Source organism: Aotus nancymaae, unplaced genomic scaffold, assembly GCF_030222135.1.
Source record: "Aotus nancymaae isolate 86718 unplaced genomic scaffold, 86718_ANA_hifiasm-v0.15.2.pri h1tg000022l_1, whole genome shotgun sequence".
Taxonomy (NCBI): Eukaryota; Metazoa; Chordata; class Mammalia; order Primates; family Aotidae; genus Aotus; species Aotus nancymaae.
Genome location: NW_026988435.1, coordinates 34,648,105 through 34,671,501, shown reverse-complemented (window position 1 = coordinate 34,671,501; position 23,397 = coordinate 34,648,105). Strand labels below are relative to the sequence as shown.

General features: G+C 43.4%; 1 protein-coding gene across 3 annotated transcripts in view; it reads left to right on the top strand.

The window, feature by feature from the left end:
• Positions 1-23,397, top strand: part of TIAM1 (TIAM Rac1 associated GEF 1) — a 448,148-nt gene that overhangs the window by 191,912 nt on the left and 232,839 nt on the right. For 2 of the 3 annotated variants that reach the window (XM_064380091.1, XM_064380093.1), the window contains exon 1: positions 20,189-20,375. The exons of the other annotated variant lie outside the window; for it this stretch is intronic. The gene's annotated coding sequence lies outside the window, so the exon portion shown is untranslated. Of the gene's footprint in view, positions 1-20,188; positions 20,376-23,397 lie in introns of those variants that run through there. 3 annotated transcript variants of the gene reach the window in all.

Genomic DNA, 23,397 nt, shown 5'->3' with positions numbered 1-23,397 from the left:
CCTCGGATTGCGGTTATGTTTCTGGAGCCACACTCTAGGACCCATCCAAATCTGAATACTCATGAGTCATTTCCATACAGATTCTCCTATGGTTCTTTGTATTCCCTTTGTGTACCGATTTTACCCTGGCACACTTCTATTCAAGATTTCCAGTAAAATGTTAAAAAGAGGCTGGGCATGATGTCTCATGCCAATAATCCCAGCATTTTAGGAGGCTGAAGCGAGTGGATCATATGAGGTTAGGAGTTCAAGACCAGCCTGGCTAACATGGTAAAACTCCTTCTCCACTAAAAATAGAAAAATAAGCCAGGCATGGTGAAAATAGAAAAATAAGCCAGGCACGGTGGTGCGCGCCTGCAATCCCAGCTACTCGGGAGGCTGAGGCCGGAGAATTGCCTGAACCCAGGAGGCGGAGGTTGCGGTGAGCCGAGATCGCGCCATTGCACTCCAGCCGGGGTAACAGAACAACACTCTGTCCGAAAAAAAAAAAAGTCCCTAAGCATCCTCTTTTTAACAGCCTCTGCTTTCCTCGGAAACACATAAGTATTGTGAGGATATGGCTACACAGTGCCCACCATGAAGATGACATTGAGCTTTCTCCTGATGGATGGTCTGGAGGGAGAGATGAATGAGAAAGAAAAGGAGCCAGTAGTGTGTTTACTGCCCATCAATTCCCAAACTCAGGAGCCAAAGAGTGACATGTTTTTCATCCTCTGCTAATGGATGGATATGTTTCTTTTCGTTTGGGACATGCATACATTAAGTAACATCTGTGTGGTCATGGCAAGAATAAGGTAGCTGGTTTCCTGCCTTTTACAGTGTGACACACTAAGAGTTGCTTTTGAATTGAATTGGTACGAAGTTTCCAGTTCTGCAGAGAGGCTGCTCATGAAGATTCTAGAGTGGCTATTTTTGGGTTCAGCTCATTGATCCATTGAAACTGAGCATCAGATGTTGCTTTTTAGGTCTACTTTTGAGGTCCAGAAGCAGTTTAGAGAAGATAAGTAAATCCAGCTTCAGCCGGGCGCGGCGGCTCACGCCTGTAATCCCAGCACTTTGGGAGGCCGAGGTGGGTGGATCACGAGGTCAAGAGATCGAGACCATCCTGGTCAACATGGTGAAACCCCGTCTCTACTAAAAAAAAAAAAAACAAAAAATTAGCTGGGCACAGTGGTGTGTGCCTGTAATCCCAGCTACTCAGGAGGCTGAGGCAGGAGAATTGCCTGAACCCAGGAGGCGGAGGTTGCGGTGAGCCGAGATCGCGCCATTGCACTCCAGCCTGGGTAACAAGAGCGAAACTCCGTCTCAAAAAAAAAAAAAAAAAAAAAAAAAAATCCAGCTTCAGCGTAATGAGTACGGTTTACTTTCTGTGACCTCTGTCAGTCATCCCAAGGGCATAATACTCATGGCTGTGATATCAGATATGGGATGCCTGGTATCGAGGTGGCTTGCCCTTCATGTCAAACTTTGACAGTGAAATCTTGTGGGTTGTTGGGGAGTATGGTTTGATTCAGGGAATATCTCTCAAGCGCCTGTTATGTTCCACGTACTATGCCAGGTGCTGAAGATATAGAAATATGTGAGACACAGACCCTGCCAACAAGGTGCTTCCTATATCCCAGTGGGCGTGATGTCCATGGAGAAGTAAGCAATAAAGACAGAAGGAGACGTACATACAAAGCACAGAATAGAAAATGTGTGTTGTGTTAGATCTCTTCCCAGGGCCTGCTGGTGAGAGCTTCTTTCCTGATCACTATCCTGGGTGGCTGGAGTGTTTGGAGATTAGATCTGGGGTCCTCAAATTCTGGCCTGAGCACCAAATTCCACTAGTTCTTGTGTTTGTAAGATACTTGAATTAAAATGTCTTTTACATTTTTAAGGGGCTGGGGGGAGAAGAATAATAATTGGTGTCATGTGAATATCATATAAAATCCAGATTTTAGCATTCATGAATAAAGTTTTATTGGAACAAAGTCATTTTCATTTACTTACTGTCTTTGGTTGCTTTTACGTAACAAGGGCAGAGCTGGACAGTCACAATGGAGAGTATATGGCTGGCAAAGGCTAAAATATTTATCTGGTTCTTTAAAGAAAAGGTTTACCCACTCTGGACTGTGCCATTACTCAACAATTATGGTGTGGTTGGCCTGTCCTCTGTCCTTCCTCCCCCATCAACACACACTATTTTTTACTCGGTCCATCTGTCTGTCCGTTTGTCCATCTGTCCGTTCATCCATCCATGATCCCTGGCCATCATGGTGTCAGCTGTTCCAAGATTCGTTAATAGAGAATATAGAACTCTTATTAACGATTCCTGTAGGTAGAGCTGTGCTTTCCTCTCCATCCATGGCTGATGTCTCAGTACTTTCTCAGTTCACCATCATATACTCAAACCTAACCTCCTCCCCTCCGTCACACCCACTTCAGTTGCTGGTGGGTCATTCATTGGCTCCCTCTGCAGAGGCAGGAGTGCAAGCAAGGTATTCAGCAGAGGTCTTTGAAGGGTTTCTCATTTGATCACAATTTTAGTTTGAGAAACGGAGCCTCATTCATTAAGCTGTAAGAGAACTCTCTACAAGCAATTTTATTTTTAAGTAGCCCTTTGCTTAACAAATTTACTCCACCTGGGATACTTTTTATTTTTGATGACCCACGGAAATCTGAAACAATGCAGTGCTCGGGCCTCTAATCTGCCTTTAGGAACGGGAGATACTGTGAAGCTCACCCTGCAATTACTTAAGAAAGTGTGCCTGTAATCTCAGCTACTCGGGAGGCTGAAGTGGAGAATCGCTTGAACCCAGGAAGCAGAGGTTGTAGTGAGCTGAGATCACGCCACTGCACTCCAGCCTGAGCAACAGAGTGAGAGTTGGTCTCAAAAAAAAAAAAAAAAAAAAAAAAAAAGGAAAGGGAAGCTACTGGCTAGTGCTACTGTGAATGTGTTTTTACCTTCCTGTAAAATGTTGAAATCACAGACTTTATTACTAGGATAATGGGGAAATGTATAAAGTCAATGCAAATGAGGCCAGCAGGCCTGTGTGTTGGGCAGAGGTGTCCTGGGGCCGTTTTGTTCTACACTTTTCCTCATAGATGTTTCTTTCTTGAAATTGCACACCACTGGCCAGGCGTGGTGGCTCATGCCTGTAATCCCAGCATTTTGGGAGGCTGAGGCAGGTGGATCATGAGGTCAGGAGTTTGAGACTAGGCTAGCCAATATGGTGAAACCCTGTCTCTACCAAAAATACAAAAAATTAGCCAGGCATGGTGGTGCGGGCCTGTAGTCCTAGCTGCTGAAGAGGCTGAGGCATGAGGGTCACTTGAACCCAGGAGGCGGAGGTTACAGTGAGCCAAGATTGTGCCACTGCACTGCAGCCTCGGCAACAGAGGGATACTCTGTCTCAAAAAACAAAAACAAACAAAAAAAACACTGAATCTCTATTTAAGCAAAACGCTTCAGCAAATATACAGGAAGAGGTTCCCCCCTCTTTTTTTTCCTGTGGTTTCATTGCATGTTGTGTGGTTTTGGAGGTACTTCCTTGGGCTGCCCCAACCAACCAGAGCTTCCTCAGAACCAGAGAGCTTTCTTTTGGAAGGACTCTTAAGACTGTAATCTGGGTGCTAGCAAAGCATCTCCAGCTGCTTCATTTTTAATTCTTAATTTGAGAATGATCAGCAGTTTCACAGAAGAGAGAAAAATCTAAGACATTCATTGTGTGATCAGCATTTGGAAAAGGGAAAACTAGGACTGATTGAGGTAATAAACAAGGATGTTAATCAAGGAGAAGACATGGAAGGTGTGGTTTTAAAAGACATCATTAGAGGAAGCTTAGGGACTAACAAGATGTTTTTGCACATATATGTGGTATGGAGGAGTGTTGTGGATCACAGGAGCAGATCTCCTCTGCTTCTTACCCCTGCAAAACAACATCAGCAATGCAACCATTTAAAAGGCCGGTTGTGGTGGCTCATGTCTGTAATCTCAGCACTTTGGGAGGCCGAGGCAGGCGGATCGCTTCAGGCCAGGAGTTCGAGACCAGCTTGGCCAACATGGTGAAACCATGTCTCTACTAAAAATACAAAAATTAGTCAGGTGTGATGGTAGGCATCTATAATCCCAGCTACTCAGGAGGCTGAGGCAGGAGAATTGCTTGAACCTGGGAGGCAGCGGTTGCAGTGAGCCAAGATTACACCATTGGACTCCAGTCTGGTGACAGAGCGAGACTGTCTCAATAAATAAATAAATAAGGAAAAAAAAAAACCAAAAAAATCAGGGAAAAAAAAAAAAAACCTCACAAAATTCTGGTCCTGTTAGAATGTTGGATTGCAAGGATCAGAAACCTAAGTTGATTTAGGGCCAAAGTGGGAATACATTTGGCTGTGTGCCGATCAGTGTAAAGCTGGGGTTAGGGGACAGTTGGACCCAGGGAAGTTAGCACCATCCAATGCTGTCTTTCATCCCTGTTGCCCCTGGATTGGATTAGTTCTTCTCAGGCCAGCTTGAACCAAACAGAAGCATGGCTGCCAGCAGTTCTAGGCTGACATCCTCAGTTTTAAAACAAAAAAATTCCCAAGGAAGTTTTCTGATTCACTAATGTTGGTTGTGAACCCACCTCTGGACCAATAACTGTGTTCAAGGCTCAAGGTTCAGATAATCTCAGCTGGCTCCTGTGCCCATCCTGTGGTTAGGGATGGTGGAGAAATATGGAGATGCCATACAGAGGAAAACAATCACAAATAAAGGGGGAAAGGAATGGTCTCTTCCACCAATCCTATGCAAAAAACACCCATCAGAGAACTTGATGCCCTGTATCTGATAGGGTATCCTAATCAGAAAATACAATGATGAACCACCTCACAGTGTAAGAAAGAATGAGATTGAGTGTTCTCTGCCTTAAGGGGTGGTGGACTAGCATTGCTTTAAAAATAATTGTCAGCTGGGTGCGGTGGCTCATGCCTGTAATCCCAGTACTTTGGGAGGCCGAGGCAGGCAGATAACTTGAGGTTGGGAGTTCGTGACCAGCCTGGCCAACATGAGGAAATCTCTACTAAAAATACAAAAATTAGCCAGGCGTAGTGGTGGGAGCCTGTGATCCCAGCTACTCAGGAGGCTGAAGCAGGAGAATCGCTTGAAGCCGGGAGGATCATATTGCAGTGAGCCAAGATTGTGCCACTGCACTACAGCCTGGGTGACAAAGCGAGACCTTTTCCCAAAAATAATAATTGTCACCATATTAATGGGTAATGGATCTATGACTCATCTTGAGGAGAAAGGCAAATGTTGGGTGGCTGTTTTGAATCTCTGGGTTCAGTGTGGGGTAAGTCAGCTGTTCCCTTCTCACTTACTTTCTAGCGCTTGTGGGTTGGAAGTGTCAAGTCCATAACTCATCCAGGCCAGTGACATCAGAGAGAGTAGAGGAAGAGGCTGGATGCACTGAACTCACTCTTATGCTGCCTTCATTTTCAAATAAAGTCACGGTAAAGAGAGTGTGTATGTATATATATACATACAATTTTTTTTTTTTAAGAGACAGGGTGACAGCTCTGTCACCCAAGCTGTAGTACAGTGGCACAATCATACCTCACTGTAACCTTGAATTCCTGGGCTCAAGCAATCCTGTCTATCCTCGGTGGTAGCTGGGACTACAGGCATGAGCCACTGTGCCCAGCCAAGGAGCATGTTTTTATGTCAGTCATATATGTATACTTGCATGCATATATATGTGTATATATACACATGCATGTAAGTGTATATATACATATGTATTTGGGTCTGGATTTATTTCCTCAACTTCTCTCCTGAGTGTAGCTCTAGTTTGTACACTTTAATTATTACACCATTTCATGGTATAAATAGGCTATAGCTTCATAATCTATTTTACTGCTGATGATCATTTGGGTTAATTCTAATGTTTGGCTATTGTGAATAGTGCTACAATGAACTTTTTTTTGGAGATATATTCCCTAGCACTCCTGTGCAGGTATTTCTTGGGGTGTATTTCTAGAATTGAAATTGCTGATTTTTTATCTTTACTAAAGTGGCTGACCCAATTACACTCTCCCTAGTAGGATAAGGGAGTTCCTCTTGCATCATGCCCTCAGAAAACCTTGGTGTTATTAGTCATTTCAATTCTAGCTGTTCTGGTAATAAGTGGATTTCCTGGTTTGAATTTACATTTTGTAAATGTGAAAAATCAGTATGGCCAAGCTCCTGTTCGTGGGTTTATTGGTCATTGGAATATTTTCTTTTGTGAACTGCCTGTCAAATCACTTGTCATTTTTTAGTTGGTAGTTGATGTTTTTCTTATTGATTTGTACAGTGTGTACATGTGTGTGTTTTAACCTATTCTGCATAATATCTCTTTGTTGGTTGCATGAGTTTCAAATATTGTCTCTCCATGTGGCTTGTATTTTATTGTCTTGTTTATTTTTTAAGTAAATAAGTTTTTATCTGGAATGTAGTCAGAATGATCAGTTACTGGCTTTTTAATATCTGTCCTTTTAAAAAAAAAATCTTGAGATTACCCATAGTTACCTTGGATTGCAAAGTCTTATATAAATTGGTGCTTTGAAGCCTTCCTAGATAATACAAGACACTAGAGTATATTAACTCCTTTTGTTCTCTACTGGATTTTAAGATATTGTTATAGTAAATTTTTTTCTTTTCCACTATTCTAAACATCAAAGACATTATTGTTAATTATTATTATTATACTTCTGTCTGTCTTAAATTATCTTTATTTCTGCTGCATATAGAATTCTCAGTTGGCAGTGATTTTCTTCAAACACTTAGAAGACACCAGTTCATTATCTTCTGGCGTCTGTTCTTGCTGAGAAGTCGGCTCTCTGCCTCATTGTTGCTTCTTTGTATAATAGATCATCAGTCTCCTTCTTGCTGCTTTTATGGTTTTTCTCTCTGCCTTTGGCTTTCTAGTTCTATGACATGTCTAGGTGTAAATATATTTTTATTTATTCTGTTCAGGGTTTATAGGACTTCTTGAATCTATGGATTGGTATCTTTGTTGCATTTTGGGAAATTTCCAGTGTATCTCTTCAGTCTAGTTCTCCTTTTCTCTTCATAGTAGATCCTCTCACTGTATTTTTTTTTTTTTTTTTTTGAGATAGAGTCTACCTCTGTCGCCCAGGCTGGTGTGCAGTGATACGATCTCGGCTTGCTGCAACCTCTGCCTCCCAGGTTCAAGTGATTCTTCTGCCTCAGCCTCCTGAATAGCTAGGATTACAGGTGCCCACCACCATGCCTGGCTAATTTTTTTGTATTTTTAGTAGAGATGAGGTTTCACTATGTTGTCCAGTCTGGTCTCAAACTCCTGACCTCGTGCTCCACCCACCTTGGCCTCCCAGAGTGCTGGGATTACAGGCGTGCGCCACTGCGCCCGGCCTTGCACTGTATTTTCTGTGTCTCTCGCCTTCTCTTTCTTTCTTGGTTTTATTTTTGTCCTTTTACGCTTCATTTCCAACCTAATGTTGTGAAAAGAAAATACTGTTTTTTCACTCAACAAATGTTTATATTTTTAGGTCCTACTGTGTGCTAGGCAGTGTACTAGGTACTTGGGATACTTTGGTGATCAAAAGAGACATCCTTGTCTTTGTGCATTACTATTAAAAAAATAAAAAATTGTTTATTAATTGCAATGAGTTATTATGTCTTCATTTTAAATTAATTAAGTTTTACTTAATGATTTAGTGTTTTGGAGGTAGGAAATGATGTTTTGAAAAAGCAAAGTAGACCTGCTTTGGGTGGGTGGCATGGTGGCACACACCCATAGTCCCAGCTACTCGGGAGGCTGAGGCAGGAGAATCGCTTGAACCCCAGAGGCGAAGCTTGTGGTGAGCCGAGATCACGCCACTGCACTCCATCCTGGGCGACAGAGCCAGACTCCATCTCAAAAAAAAAAAAAAAAAAAAAGTAAGATAAGAAAATATTCAGCATGTGTATAAAGGAGAGAAAAATACCTGGGCGCAATGGCTTATGCCTATAATCCCAGCACTTTGGGAGGCTGAGATGGGCGGATCACTTGAGGCCAGGAGTTTGAGACCAGCCTGGCCAACATGACAAAACCTCGTCTCTACTAAAAATACAAAAATCAGCCGTGTGTGGTGGCAGGTGCCTGTAGTCCCAGCTACTCAGGTGACTGAGGCAGGAGAATTGCTTGAACCTGGGTTGTGGAGGTTGCAGTGAGCCGAGATTGCGCCATTGCACTCCAGCCTAAGAAACAGAGCGAGACTCTTTCCTCAAAAAAATAAATAAATGTAATAAAGGAGAGAAAAAATAAATCGGGGAAGTAAAAAAGGAAATGTGCCAGGGATCAGGGGGTGGTCGTGGTGGGGTGGGGCCACTGGCCAGGAGGACACCTTCATTGAGAAGGTGACATTAACAAAGACTTCAAGTCTAAGGTCACCTGCATATGCAGAAGAAGAACAAGTTTACATGGGACCAAACAGACCAAGTTGTTCGCATGTCCTTAAGAAAACAAAAACCGATATTCATGCCAAAGGCCAAGAATATTGTTTTTGGTTACTGAAATGGAATGAGCCAGTAGTATCTGTGTGTATGTGCCAGTATGTGTCTGCCAGACAAGTAATGGGCAGTTCATTAGCCGCTACATTTTTTTTTTGGTGATGGGGGAGCAGTGTCTGGTGGGTGTTTCTGCAGGAGACTGCTGACCTCAGACCCTGCCGACCTGACTAATTTTTGCCAGTGGAAAGTTATGTGTGTAAGGGATTACAGCTGTTCTTTAATGGGCTAAGTTCATCTGCGGCCAGAAAAAGAACAAAAGCTCCCAGGGTACAGGGCTTTGGGAGGGGTCGAAGCCTGAATCATAAGCCTGAGCCTAAGCAAGGTGAGTGAAGTTGCTGAGGCCGAGAAAAAGAAAAGTCAGAGAGGGCTGATCTTTGTGTCCGCCCCACCGCAGCGAGGATCTCAGCTGGGCAGGTTGTTCGTGTCGTGGTCCCATGCTGAGAAATTCCCTTTCCCAGAAACTAGGCATCCGAGAGTAGAGTGTTGAGCTCTGGTGTTTTAGGTGATGTGGTGAAGTGTTTGTCAACTTGCTGGCTGAGCCTGCTCCACACAGTGTTCTTGGCACAGGTACCAAGAGTTACACATGTGTATCATCCCTGTGAGTCACCTGCCATGTTTCACCGGGAAGTTGGGTGGTTCAGCTGCAAGCAAGATTCTGTTCGGTATGGATTTCTTCTGATCGTGACCCAACATTAGTACTTCAGGTAGGTATTATAAATAGGTCAGTATAAAATAGCCACCCAGCAGTTAATTATCTCAGTCTAGAGTTCGAACTTGCCTCTTCCGGCGGCGGGGGGTGCGGTGGGGGGAGGCGGCCTTGGTTCTGTGAAAGGGCCTTGTGAATACATGTAGGAATCTCCCACACATCCATTATGCATATTATTTGCCTATTGTGCAATTTAGTTGGCTCACGTTAGATACCTTGTTCACTCACCTTTCTCAGACAGAGTGATGATTAACTTCCAGGAGCTTCATGACAAACCCTCAAATATGTTGCTTGCCTGCCACATTTGTCCTTGAGAGGGGATGAGGTTCTCCATGAGTAAGTGTAGGCTTTTGGAGTAATACTCAGCCCTTTGTCTTTGTGAGCCCAGAAGCTGAGATTTGTGAAACAAAAGGTAATGTTTAGTAATAATAAGGCTTGGAATTGGCTCACGCCTGTAATCCAGCACTTTGGGAGGCCGAGGTGTGCAGATTGCTTGAGGTCAGGAGTTCGAGACCTGCTCAGCCAACATGGTGAAACCCCGACTCTACTAAAAATACACAAATTAGCTGGGTGTGGTGGCGGGCGCCTGTAATCTCAGCTGCTTGGGGGTCTAAGGCACGAGAATCGCCGGAACCCAGGAGGTGAAGGTTGCAGTGAGCTGAGATCACACCACTGTACTTCAGCCTGGGCAACAGAGTGAGATTCTGTCTCAAAATAATAATAATAATAAAAACAAATAAATCAAATGTAAGGATGACAAGATTGTAGCCCAAATGCAGTAGTGAGTTTGGAGAGAGTTGGGGCCTCAGCTTCACAGAGACTAGGTTAGAATTTTAGACCTGCCTCTTACTTGTTGAGTGGCTTTGGGCAGTTCATTTAAACTCTCCGTGCCTCAGTTTTCTTCGTCTGTTAAATGGGTCTAGTAGTAAGTAGTACCTTGCTGAGTTGTCATGAGGTCCAGATATAAAATTGAATGACCAGCCCCTAGCCTCCTGACTTTCACAGAGAAAGTGCTCAGGAAATGTCAGCAACTGATTGTCATCAGAGTTGTCTTCACATAGCTTTATGAGGGAAATGCTCCTATTCCCATTTTACAGGTGAGAGACTGAGGCTTTATGAAGATTAAAGGATAGGCCTGCAACTGGAAGAGGAATTCCTGGCTGATCCACAATTCTCACTTAGACTGCCTGGCACGCCTGCTTATGTCTTAACTCCTAAAATTACCACGAGTTGAGGGTACACCTGAATGTGGTCAGTTACCATGTACCGTTTAATATTTGCAATTAAAAATTTGGGTTTGGGCTGGGTGTGGTGGCTCATACCTGTAATCCCAGCACTTTGGGAGGCTGAGGCGGTCAGATCACATGAGGTTGTGAGTTCGAGACCAGCCTGACCAACACGAAGAAACCTCATCTCTACTAAAAATACAAAATTAGCCAGGCATGGTGGCGCATGCCTGTAATCCCAGCTACTCAGGAGGCTGAGGCAGGAGAATCGCTTGAACTCAGGAGGTGGAGGTTGGGCGAGCTGAGATCACACCGTTATACTCCAGCCTGGGCAACAAGAGCAAAAACTCCGACAAAAAAAAAAAAAAAGAAAGAAAGAAAGGATTTGTGTTTGATTAATTTCCCATTAGGGTTCTGGACTCCTATCTGACTCTTTTTGGTTTCTTGATCTGCTTTGCAATTTGGGATTGGGATGGGTTGGTGGAAGCAGCTGTTCCATACAGCTGTGACTCCACCATACTGTGCAAAGGTGTGCCTTGTTTTATCTTTATAATTGTGAAAGATTTACCTTGATAAGTGAGGCAATGTCATTTTAGCTCTTACCGTCAGAGAAGATCACTCATCTGGGTGTGCGAAGATCATGGTGATTTGACAGGGAGAGTTGGTTTATTGGAAGACTTGGTTAATGTGCGTAAAGTTTTGATTAGTTTTGTTTTCAGCAGCAACTATTTTGTTACTGTTTTGTTTTGTTTTGTTTTGTTTTGTTTTTTTTGAGGCAGAGTCTTGCTTGTTGCCCAGGCTGCAGTGTAGTGGCATGGTTACAACTCACTGCAACCTTCGCCTCCGGGGTTCAAGCTATTCTTGTGCCTCAGCCACTTAAATAGCTGAGATTACAGGCGTGCGTCACCACACCTGCCTTATTTATTAATTTTAATATTAGAGATGGGGCTTCCACTGTGTTGGCTAGGCTGGTCTTGAACTCCTGACCTCAAGTGATCCGCCCACCTTGGCCTCCCAAAATGCTGGGATTTTAGGCATGAGCCACTGTACCACACCAGCACCTTTTTTTTTTTTTTTTTTTTTTTTAAAAAAAAAAGCTACATATATTTGAGCCAAAAAGTTGAAAATGATATTTTTGGAATCTTTTTTTAAAAATTGTAGTAAAATTTACATATAACATAAAACTTGCCATTTTAACTATTTTTAAGTACACACTTAAGTGGCGTTAATTACATTCACAGTGTTATACAACCATCACCACTATCTATGTTGAAAACTTGGACATAAATGGAATTATGCAGTATTTGTCCTTTTGTGTCTTTTTCACTTAACATAATATTTTTAAGGTTCATCGATGCAGCAACACAGATCAGAACTTCATTACTGTAAATGGCTGAATAATATTCCATTGCAGAGATAGGCCACATTTTGTTTATTCATTCCTCTGCTGATGGGCACACAGACTGCTTCCATCTCTTGGCTATTGTGATAATGCTGCAATGAATAGTCACAGACAATTGAAAATAATGGTATTTTGTGGTGTTAGCAGAGATGCACTTTTTTATTTTTTATTTTTTTTGAGACACAGTCTTGCTCTGTTGCCTAGGCTGGAGTGCAGTGGCGTGATCTTGGCTCACTGCAACCTCCGTCTCCTGGCTTCAAGCAATTCTCCTGCTTCGGCCTCCTAAGTAGCTGGGAGTACAGGCGCATGCCACCATGCCTGGCTAATTTTTGTATTTGTAGTAGAGTCATGGTTTCACCATGTTGGCCGGGCTGGTCTTGAACTCCTGACTTCAGGTGATCCGCCCGCCTCTGCCTCCCAAAGGCTAGGATTATAGGCATGAGCCACCATGCCCGGCCAGAGATGAACTTTAATTTCTTGGTATTCCAGGGGTAGAGCTTTCGTAACTGGGAGTCTGTGTCTTTGACCAGGTTGCTATCTTAACCCCTTGGGCACATGTGGATCCTTCCCCTGCATTCTTGCTGAGCCTGCCACTGTAATTTGTTTGGGAGGATGCTGGCTACTGGTGAGTCAGACTGCCTCCAGCGGGTCTGACTGCGTCCTTCCTCCCAGTTCTCTAGGCCCCTTGCTTCCTTGTCTGGGGCTGAGCCAAGAATTTCTCATGTACTCACTTATTATGGTTTTCTTATTAGTTCTAGATGGGCCTAATTCATATTGTTTTTTATTTGTATGTGCCTTTTGTACTAGGTTGGGGCCCCAAATTATATGTGCGTATACTGCATTGAATGTTCATTTTATGGAAATATTTTTTAAAGGAGGTAGTAATTGAGTGGAACATATAGCAAGTTTATTTTTGTTTACCTGGGTGCTGGGCTGAAGCTGTCATGGTTTTATTATGTGAGCTCGAACATGTCACTCCTTCTGACTTCAGATGAATGAGTGATTTATGAGACCTCCTTTCTGCTCTTACAGAAGAGGTCTGTAAATGCATCACCCCTATGTTAGGGCCTTTACTATTTGACATACAGGTTTGTTCTGTTCTCTGATTGAAAGTAACCTTTTTTTTTTTTTTTTTGAGACGGAGTTTTGCTCTTGTTACCCAGGCTGGAGTGTAATGGCGTGATCTCAGCTCACCGCAACCTCCGCCTCCTGGGTTCAGGCAATTCTCCTGCCTCAGCCTCCTGAGTAGCTGGGATTACAGGCATGCGCCACCATGCCCAGCTAATTTTTTGTATTTTTAGTGGAGACGGGGTTTCACCATGTTGACCAGGATGGTCTCGATCTCTTGACCTCGTGATCCACCCACCTCGGCCTCCCAAAGTGCTGGGATTACAGGCGTGAGCCAGATGGAAAGTAATCTTTGCACGTTTGGTTTTCGTTGACATGAGGGAAGATGGCAGCAAGTGCTCCTAGAGTGAAATTGAATGCCTGTGTTATTGGAAGGGAAGACAAGTGGATTCTCATTAATCCACTTGGCCATTATTCATTAGAAGTCATCTAATTTTAATTGATTATGTGCCTGTGGTTAGTAGAACTCTGTAAGGTGTCATGTGTTACAAACAGGTCTTTGGGTGGGGTCCTTTTCACCTCCCATCCTACCCTTGTGCTAGATGTCTCCTCGTGTATTGGGCCATTCTCGCATTGCTATAAAGAAATACCCAAGACTGGGTAATTTATAAAGGAAAGAGGTTTAATTGGCTCATGGTTCTGCAGGCTGTGTGGGAAGCATGATGCTGGCATTTGCTCAGCTTCTGGGGAGACCTCAGGAAACTTACAATGATGGCAGACAGAGAAGCAGGAGCAAGAGAGAAATACGGGGATGTGCCACCAACTTTTATACAACCAGATCTCATGAGAACTGACTCACTATCACGAGAACAGCCGCAAGGGGACGGTGCTGAACTATTCATGAGAAATCCACCGCCATGATCCAGTCACCTCCCACCAAGCCCCACCTGCAGCACTAAGAATTACAATTCAACATGAGATCTGGGCGGGAACAAATATCCGAACTATATCACCTTCCTAGTCAGTGTCATTCTCCCCCACCCCACAGTATGTATCGCTCCCCCCAAATTATAAAGTGACAGTCACTGTATCTTAATGTAGAATAAAAATCAAAATGATTCCCACCCATAAATAACAAATACAAATACCATTAAATTGGCTGGACCTGGTTAGTGCAAGGCCTCTGTGGCTCACCGTGTCCACTCTCACAAGGGTGGCCTGCCACTGCCCCATAGTAGGGACTCTCTGGGGAAGGCTTAGGGCTCAAGAGGGGAGCCCTGTGCGACGCCATTGGGAAGGGCCTCCGTTCTGTCATCCGACACATAACTAGTGCCAGAACTGCACTTTATTACCAAAATAGCACTGTCAACGTGAAAACATTGAGAACATGACAAACGCTAAGCTCGTTCAAGATACAGGGTTGGCTTATTTCCTGATTGAAAATTGTCTTGACATGTTTCGTGCCCATTTGTCCGTTTAGAGACAGTGTTGGGCATGTGCCCAGTACAAAGCCCATTAACCACACATTCCGTTGCCAATAGGCATCTATTATTTTAAGTTCCCATTTTACTGAAGGATAGGCAGAGTGGCTTGCTCTGCGTCATTCTGGTTGTCGTTGGAGCCTGGACTTGAACCGGGTCTTCTCAGTTTGTATCCTTGCTTCTCTCATGACCAAATGAGGCCTCCCCAATGGGACACTCCCTGACCCAGCTTTTTCAAGAGGCTATACTGAGGATTATAAAGCTATCCTGGCATTCTTTGAAGAAAAGGCAGGACTGAAATTAGAACTTGACCTTTTATCTTCTGAAATTAGTTATTCTATATTATCTTGTGTCTAGTGCCAATGGCAATTATTATTATTTATTGCTGCTGAGTAGGGAGGTATCTGAAAGGTTCCCAAACTAGGAAAAACTTAGATGCTTTTACCCCCGCGAATACATGCACCATTTGTACAAGGCACCCAGGGCCCTTGAAATCAACAGCCTTACTGTGTGTGTGGGTGGGACAGCATCTGGCCCCATATGGCTTATTGTTGGTAGGAACCAAGAGCTCATGGATGTTTCCTCGACCTTCTTTGTCACCTTTATCCTCTGGTTGCACTTCCTCCCTTTTCCCTTCTAGTTACAGACCTGGCTTCACTTACGAGAATGTGGGCCATCAAGGAGTGCCGACCCTCTTGGCTTTGACTTGTTAGGTGAAAGTTGTTCTTTGTAAGGAAATCTAATTTGGGGTAATGAAAGCAATGGGGGCTTTAAAATCGTGGAAACATATAATTGGAAGATATAACTCAGAAGGCAGAGAAAATTAAGTTGAACGTCATCATTTTATAGTCAAGGAAATTGAAGCCCTTGGATTTTAGGGAATTTGCCACACAGTCCCTGCAATGCATTCTGGAGATGGTGCTTAACAGCTATTAGAGTTTCCTGGCCTCTTTTGGCTGGCCCTCTATTTTTTAAGAATATATGTATTTGTTTTTCTGTTTTCAGATAGAGAAAACTATGTAAAGAGTCTCTGAGTTTGGTTGGCATAAGGTTTGCTTTGAAGTTGTAAAACATTCTTGTATCAAATCAAATTTAACGAACTGTTTTTTTTTTTTTTTAAATTTTGCCTTTAAAAGGTGAACCTTGTTTGTCTCTCAGAGAAAAGAAAGACCCCATCCAGGGCTGAAACAGGTGTTTTAAAGTGTTTTCAAATGTGGCAGTATTCTTGAGCAGACAGACCATCAGATCACCTAGCATGGGAGTCGGGGGGGCTGGATCCATATTTAGACCTTTCATCAGTTTCAAATATAAAAAATTGATTTTGGCAATCAGTTGGTAGTCAACCACAAAATGTATTTATGAACAACCTTCTGCATTTTCATAGCCGTTCCACATATGGATTCCATTAACAGGATCCGAATTTGGAACTGCAGTTATGCTGGGAAGTTGTGTTTGGATTCAGGTAATTTGATGGTGTTAATACCCTTGTTGTGTATCACCTAACATGAGGAAGAAGACACTCTTCCCTGGCCTTGCTGCTGATAGGCTGTTGCTAGGTGACATAGGTGAGGACGGGTTGGTGCCAGCACTTCTTAGCTGGTTGTTGTTCTGTGAAGGTTTGAAAAGGTGCAGGTAAGTTCCGTTATGGGTGATGGCTTCGAATTCACAGACCTTGAAGACACCTTGATTCGACCAAGTTGGTTCTGGAGATCCTTGAACAGCAATCCAGAAAATGCTTGCTTTTGGAAGTCATCTGTGTCATTGAGAATGTGATTTGAAAGGAATTTTAAAGGCCAGCTATTGTGGATCTCTAAAGAGAGACTGAGCAAGCTAAACACTGAGTTGAAAATTTTGGAGAGAATAAGCTTACATAAACTCTCCATACGTTTTCATTTCTGAGTGTAAATCCACTTGACAAAGGGAAAAAGAAGTTCAACGCTTTGTGACCTTTTCTCCACATACCACATACTGTTTGCCAACATGAATCCGTTTTTTGTGTAGTCCTCTTCTGTCTGTTTAGCCAGCTTTTGTGCAAATACCCACTAACAATTCAAATTCCTTTTAAGGCTCTCATGGTTTACAGTTTCTCTGAATGTTCATGCATAAATCTTTTCTTTTGCTGCAATGTGTATTAGTTTTTGTATCATTCAGCATCATCCCCAGGTTCTTCCCAGTCTTGAGAAATTAACAACAGTCAGCTGTGCTCCCCCTACTGGTTGCATTTCTTTGGCGCAGAAATAGTGTACATTTGTGTATAAGTTCATTGCTGTTGATGGGGCTTGCACCTGTGTTCATGTTTTCTTTTCCTAAATTTGCATAACTTTTAAAACGCGAAACTAGTGGCTTTCAACACTGCAGGTTAAGAAGCTGGTACTTTAAGAGGGATACGCATCTTCCTTACTGCCCACTTGTCTGGTAGTGTTGCGGGGGAACCCACAGCCTGGCATTCTTCCTGGGCAGGAGGACACAGCCCTTCTGCTATAGGAGTAAATTCTTGGATGCTAAGTCCTGCTTCCCTTTGAGGCCTGAGGCCAATGCCTGGGGCCTCTCCAGTTCTGATATTGTTGGACTTTCACCTGTATCAGGTCAGCCCTTCTGTCCAGATCTGTGAAAACCTGCCCGCCACTATATGGAGCCAACGGGGACTATGTAATGTGTTCACATGTTGCTCAGACTCTTGATTTTAAGATATTTTTCTTTAGAAGCATCTACAGGGGACCTTTTACTTTTAGGCCGAGAGATAGGGAAGAAGGTGGGGACTATTTGGCTTAATCCAACACGTATGTATTGCATCCTCACCATATATGTGGCTTCAAGAAGATTCAAGATGAGCAAACCTTCTGTTCCCTGCCTCCCTCAAAGGAAACACTATGTAACAACAACAACAAAAGCTCTTCTCTCCCTCCATGCAGAAATTAAATAATAATATCAGAAAGAAGGGGGAAAAAAGTATATGGCCTCCCAGAACTAAAAGAAACCCTTCTTAGGTAATCATGAGACCAGAAAACCTATAGGCAAGATGTGTAAGTCCACTGCTCTGACCGCAGACTTCATGGTGCTTACCTTCCTCTTCCCATGAGTGATCTGTAACATTCTTTTCTATATGCTGTAATGAGATGAAGCGCCTTCCTGTTCTGAGTGGAGTACTTCCAGCGTAGACTCGTGATTGTCAATGGAGAAATGACTGATGGGCCACGATAAGCCTGCTTTGCCTCTGTATCTGTCACATCTCTTTCTGCACACCATGTCGGCAGAGAGACATGATCTCTGATTCTCAAACCAGTCCCCCCTGGCTCTGCGTTTTCTTCCTCCCACCCCCTTCGTGAACGTTTTCATCCAGATTCAGCGTAAGTCGTTAGCTTGATGAGTGCATGGATGCCAAGGCTGCACCCAAAACCATGGGATGCTTTCCTGCCTCTGACCTCAGTGTCTGCTTTCTTCTGAGCCCATATGTATGGTTCTCAGCCATTGAATGCTGCACAGTGGAAAAGGTGAAGTGTTGTTTCATATTTTTCTAAGTCCCTGGAGAGTCCTTTCAAATTGATGATGCTATATGGAATAGATGGAATACATTAATTAAGTGACAGGTGAGAGTGAAACTTCTAAATTGGGGTTTCCCAGCAGCAGCACTATTGGCATTTGTGGCTGGAGAATTCTTTGTCATGGGGCCTGTTTTATGCATGATAGCATGTTGAGGAGCATCTCTGGACTCTACCTACCAGATGTCAGTAGCACCCCCAGCTGTGACAACCAAAAATGCCTTCAGATATTACCAGGTGTTCCCTGGAGGCAAAATCACCTCCAAATAAGGACTATTGCTCTATCCAGACATTCTTCTCTTTCTTTGTTCTGTTTGTTTGTTTATTTGTTTATTTATTTATTTTCAAGACAGTTTCACTCTGTCACCCAGGCTGGAAGTGCAGTGGTGCGATCTTGGCTCACTGCAACCTCCGCCTCCTGGGTTCAAGTGATTCTCCTGCCTCAGCCTCCTGAGTAGCTGGAAATATAGGTGCACACCACCACACCTGGCTAATTTGTGTATTTTTAGTAGAGGTGGGGTTTCACCATGTTAGTCAGGCTGGCCTCAAATTCCTGACCTCAGGTGATCCACCTGCCTTGGCCTCCCGAAGTGCTGGGATTACAGGTGTGAGCCACCATGCTCATTTCAGTTCTTTTAGATACGTTTGTGGACACTCTTGTTTATTTCCTCAATTCATTTTTCAAGTGGTGATTAGATTTTCTGCTTATACCAGCCTTTATGTGAGTTACCAAGAATATAAAGAGGAACCAGGCATCTCTTTCTTCATGTTCATGTACATATGAATATATATGTGAATATATATATATAAATTTATATGAATATATATCCATATATTGAGTCAAGTTTAAATGTATCTGAAAGTTCCCTTTTTGGAGTATTGTTTCCATCTGTCTCCCTGGCTGGCATTTGAGTCATTATGACTTCTTTAATGAATGTTGTGTTTCTATTTTTTTAGCCTGTGTCTTTGGGTAAAGTTCCTTATAGCATGGACGAGTATCCTTAGTTTTTGGCACAGCTTTTAACCTTATGAAATGATAATGCTCTATTAATCTATCAATTTCATCCATGAATGCTTCAACCATTTCAGATATAGCTTCTCACTTGTCACTTTAGATTTACTGTTTTCTTCTTTTGAGATTTCTTTTATTGTCTTTAACCAGCCACCTGAGGCTTCATTTAACCTGAGGTCATTTTAAGTTTTATTTAAGGAAACTTCTGTTTGGAAACCAAGGTCCAGCACAGTCTAGAGGGGTGTCCGTGGCGTGGCTTCCTGGTAAACTTTAAGTTAGCATGTTCCCGTTAACGTTTTTAGAAACTGTGATACAAAAATTGCTCATGGGAAATGAAATGTGGGGCAGTTTTCTTTCCAGGGGGAAGGAAAGAGGGGTGTATTTCAGCAAGGAAAAGGGTTGCAGATAGTTTCCACTACATTAGTAATTTTAATTTATTATGCTTCATGGTGGGCACTTGGGTGTTCATTACATTCTTTTCAAATATATGGGGGTGTGTGTGTACATATTATTTTTTTTTGAGACAGAATCTCGCTCTGTCACCCAGGTGTGATCTTGGCTCACTGCAACCTCTGCCTCCTGGGTTCAAGCGATTCTCCTGCCTCAGCCTCTTGAGTAGCTGGGATTACAGGCACGCATCACCACGCCTGGCTAATTTTTGTATTTTTAGTAGAAATGGAGTGTCACCATGTTGGTCAGGCTGGTCTCGAACTCCTGACCTCGTGATCTGCCCACCTTAGCCTCCAAAGTGCTGGGATTACAGGTGTGAGCCACCGCACCCGGATGTATATTTGAAATACTTTCTAGTACATATTAAAGAAAAGGCAGCCAACTGAAAGTCTGGTTTCTATTTTTCTGCCCTTCACTGGTTTTCAGTAGATATTTGGGAGTCAGGTCTCCACTTGATGAACTACCCACGTTTCTGCCAGTGAAAGACTCGTGGGGGGCGCTTATGTAAGAGTCCATTCCTGGACATTTACATCTTTTAAGAGGCACCGCTTCTTGCCATGTGCTGTAGAAAAATATTAGGTAGGCATTCGTGCTTTGTGCAGGGTGACCAGGTTCATCCGTAAAATGGTTAAGACCTGTTCGAAACACATTGCTCCCAAGGATGCGGTGGGCAGGGTGCTGGGATTCTGAGTGACAGCCGGCGAATGCCGGAGAGAAGAATTAAATTGGAGAGGGAGGCGGAGAAGAGGGAGGTGATGGTGGGAGGAGGAAGGGAGGAGCGACCAACCCTCTCTGACACACCCAAGTGACCAGATTCATCATAGCTCGAAACTTCACAAGTTACACCCACTGCCTCCGCCAGCAGCCGGGGAAGGCTGCTGCTTCCTCATTTCTGTTACTGGAAGTTTGAGAGATGTGAAGCCAGACGGGAGAAACGTGCGCGCCTTGTTGAGCAGGGGTGAGCTTGAATTTTGAAATCGATTCTTTCCACCGGCGAATCTCTGTGTCGGGTGGTCGGGGGCGGGCAGCTGATTGTGGCTCTGGGCGAGGATAGGTGAGAGCCCCGAGCTGAGCCGTGCAGCTAGGGCGGGTGAGCCGTGCGCCCCGGAGCTCCTTCCCAGAACGAGCAAGCGCGTCTCCAAGCTGCTCGGCGCGCGTTGCCGGCTGAGCTCCGGGGACACCGGAGACCTTGGTTCTGGCTCCAGGGTACTTTAGAGATTCGGGCTTTGAAAGTTTCATCTTTCCTCCTTGACTTCTGTAAGCGAGGATCATTGTATGGGATACGGGGTTGGGGAGGAGACCGAGGGATCCTATCACCCACCCGGGATGCGTCCTGCCCGGGGCTGTCCCGCTGAGAGTTGGATAATTGCAGGTCAGTGCCATTGATAATGAACCCCATGGCAGACTTGGGAATCAAGTGAAAAAAAAGTTCCGAAGAAATATTCAGAAGCTGTGGCTCGCGCCGCACCTGGTGGGAGTTCTGGAGTGAGACACGGGAAGTCTCGGGTTTCTCATTAATTTTACATCTGATTAGATTAGTTTGGTTCTAGGTTGTGGAGGTGTGATTTGTTTATCTGGAACATTTTTTTTTTTTAATGTCTGTCTTTATGTGACAGCTAGGCTTATCTTTGGATTGATTGCCTAAGTCAATTTTGGGTGAGGCGTGAGAGGAAGTTTGGGTGGAGGGTGACACTGGGGGCTGGGATCATTGCAAGTGACAGTGTGTTCCAGCAAAGGATAAACCTGGCCCAAATGAGGCTTCTCACAGACAGGCTTTAGGTTTTATTTCAAGCCTGGAGCTGGTCCGTGGGCTTCCATTTGGCCTGGGTCTGTAGGGGTCAGATGGAGGCTATTGGGTTAACTGTTAACGGTTGCAGTTATTTCCTACCTGATCAACAACTCAGTAATATACCAGCAGTTGGAGCAGCTGGTTTTTGTTTTTCGTAAGCAGATCCTTCATGAGAATGTTTACAGGATCGTCTTACTTTTAGGGGAAGAAACGAAGGTGAAGAATGTGTGATTCCTGTTGTATTTGTAGCAAGCCAAATGCTATTTCCCGGGTCTGGAGTGGGTCCAATCAGGAAAATGTCAGTAGCTGATTTTATCATTTTTCTAATATCAAAGTGGAATTGCCTGACTTTCTCAGCATACCTTTCCTTGAACTTTGGGGGTCAGGAGGCAGGCTGCTGGGCCACAGTTCACTTAGCTTGCTCTGACTCGTGCTTCCTTGAAGTTAAAGATATAGATGGAAAGGAAATTACTTTTAAACCATATTAGACGTGGCCTAGGGAAGGACAACAGGTTGTATGATTCAGAGCTAGAGCCCTGAGTTCTAGCTGGTTTTAGGCTCAAGAAAGGACCCAGTGGCAGGTAGATGTGAAATTGATGATGACATGAGGCTTGTGACCCACTCCCTCAGGCCCCCATCCCCCAAGGAACCTTTAGTAACTCACTTGACACTAAAGACAACTAAATTGGATCTCATGATAATGCTGGTGAAACTGACTAATAGAGTTTTATGGAACAATAATTCTTAGCTAGAGAAAGGGGAAATGCATTATTCATAGAGCAAAGGTTTTTAGATATTCTCACATGGGACTGTTAGAAGATACCATCATTCGGACATTTGAAATTGGGGTTAATGCTGTTATATGACCATGTAGATGTGAGAGAAAGTGGCAATTTCTGTATCATTATCTTTTCATATGTCTCCCCACCTCTCCCAGTAAATAAGCTGGTTTGTCTCTGGTTGTTTATATTTTAAATTTTATTCACTTATTTCTTCTTTTTAGAGTTGGGGTCTTGCTCTGTTGCCCGGGCTAGACTCGAACTCCTGGGCTCAAGTGATCCTCCCACCCCAACCTCCTGTGTAGCTAGGACTATAGGCTTGTGCCACTGTCTGACTGTTTGTTAACTGTTAATTTGTTTAATAGATACCAGACCATTTACAGAAATTTTCCATTTTATATACAATTTCAGATTTATTGGTATAATATTGAACATGATATCCTCATAACATTTTTAAAGACTATAGCATCTGTAGCTATGTTTCCTTTTTCATTCATGGCGTCGTTTGTACCTTTTCTCCTTCAGTCTTGCTAACATATTATCAATTTTATTGGTCTTTTGGAAGAACCAACTTTGGCTTTTGATAGTATCTTAACTGGAATGTAAACAAAGGCCACCTCCTTTCTTTTCTTCTTTTCTTTTCGAGATGGAGTTTCGCTCTTGTTGCCCAGGCTGGAGTCCAATGGCATGATCTTGGCTCACTGCAGCCTCCACCTCCTGGGTTCAAGTGATTCTCCTGCCTCAGCCTCCCAAGTATAGCTGGGATTACAGGCATGCACCACCACACCCAACTAATTTTTTTTTTGTATTTTTAGTAGAGATGGGGTTTCACTGTGTTGATCAGGCTGGTCTTGAACTCCTGATCTCAAGTGATCTGCCCGCCTCGGCCTCACAAAGTGCTGGGATTATGTGAACCACCACGCGTGGCCTGCCACCTCCTTTCTTGAGTTTATATTCGTTTTTAAAATTCTGCCCCGTGGAACTCTGTCAAAAAAGGCCTGAAAACAGTCTTTGAAAATAAGCAACTGAGTTCCTTAGTTGTAAGTAGGAGGACACCATGTATTTATCTTTGTATCTTTGACATAGATTATGTTTTTTCAGTTTCATTAAAATATACCTTCTGTTCGTGAACACCATACGCAGTGGACCAAATTGTTCCGAGGTGGGTTTTGTGTTTTCATTGAGGCACACCCTGTGATATTGTTCTGGGAAAATGTAACTAGAATTTACATAAGGCTTGCTGGTAATTTAATGTGAATTGTAGGTACTTTCAACTCACTTGACAATACAGATTTACCTTGTACGACAGCAGAACGAATGTACTGTAATGAGTCGAGAAGACACTTCATTTTGGTTCATATTTAATGCATGAGTCTGAGCATTTTAAAGTTGTCTCAGAACAGATTCTTTCT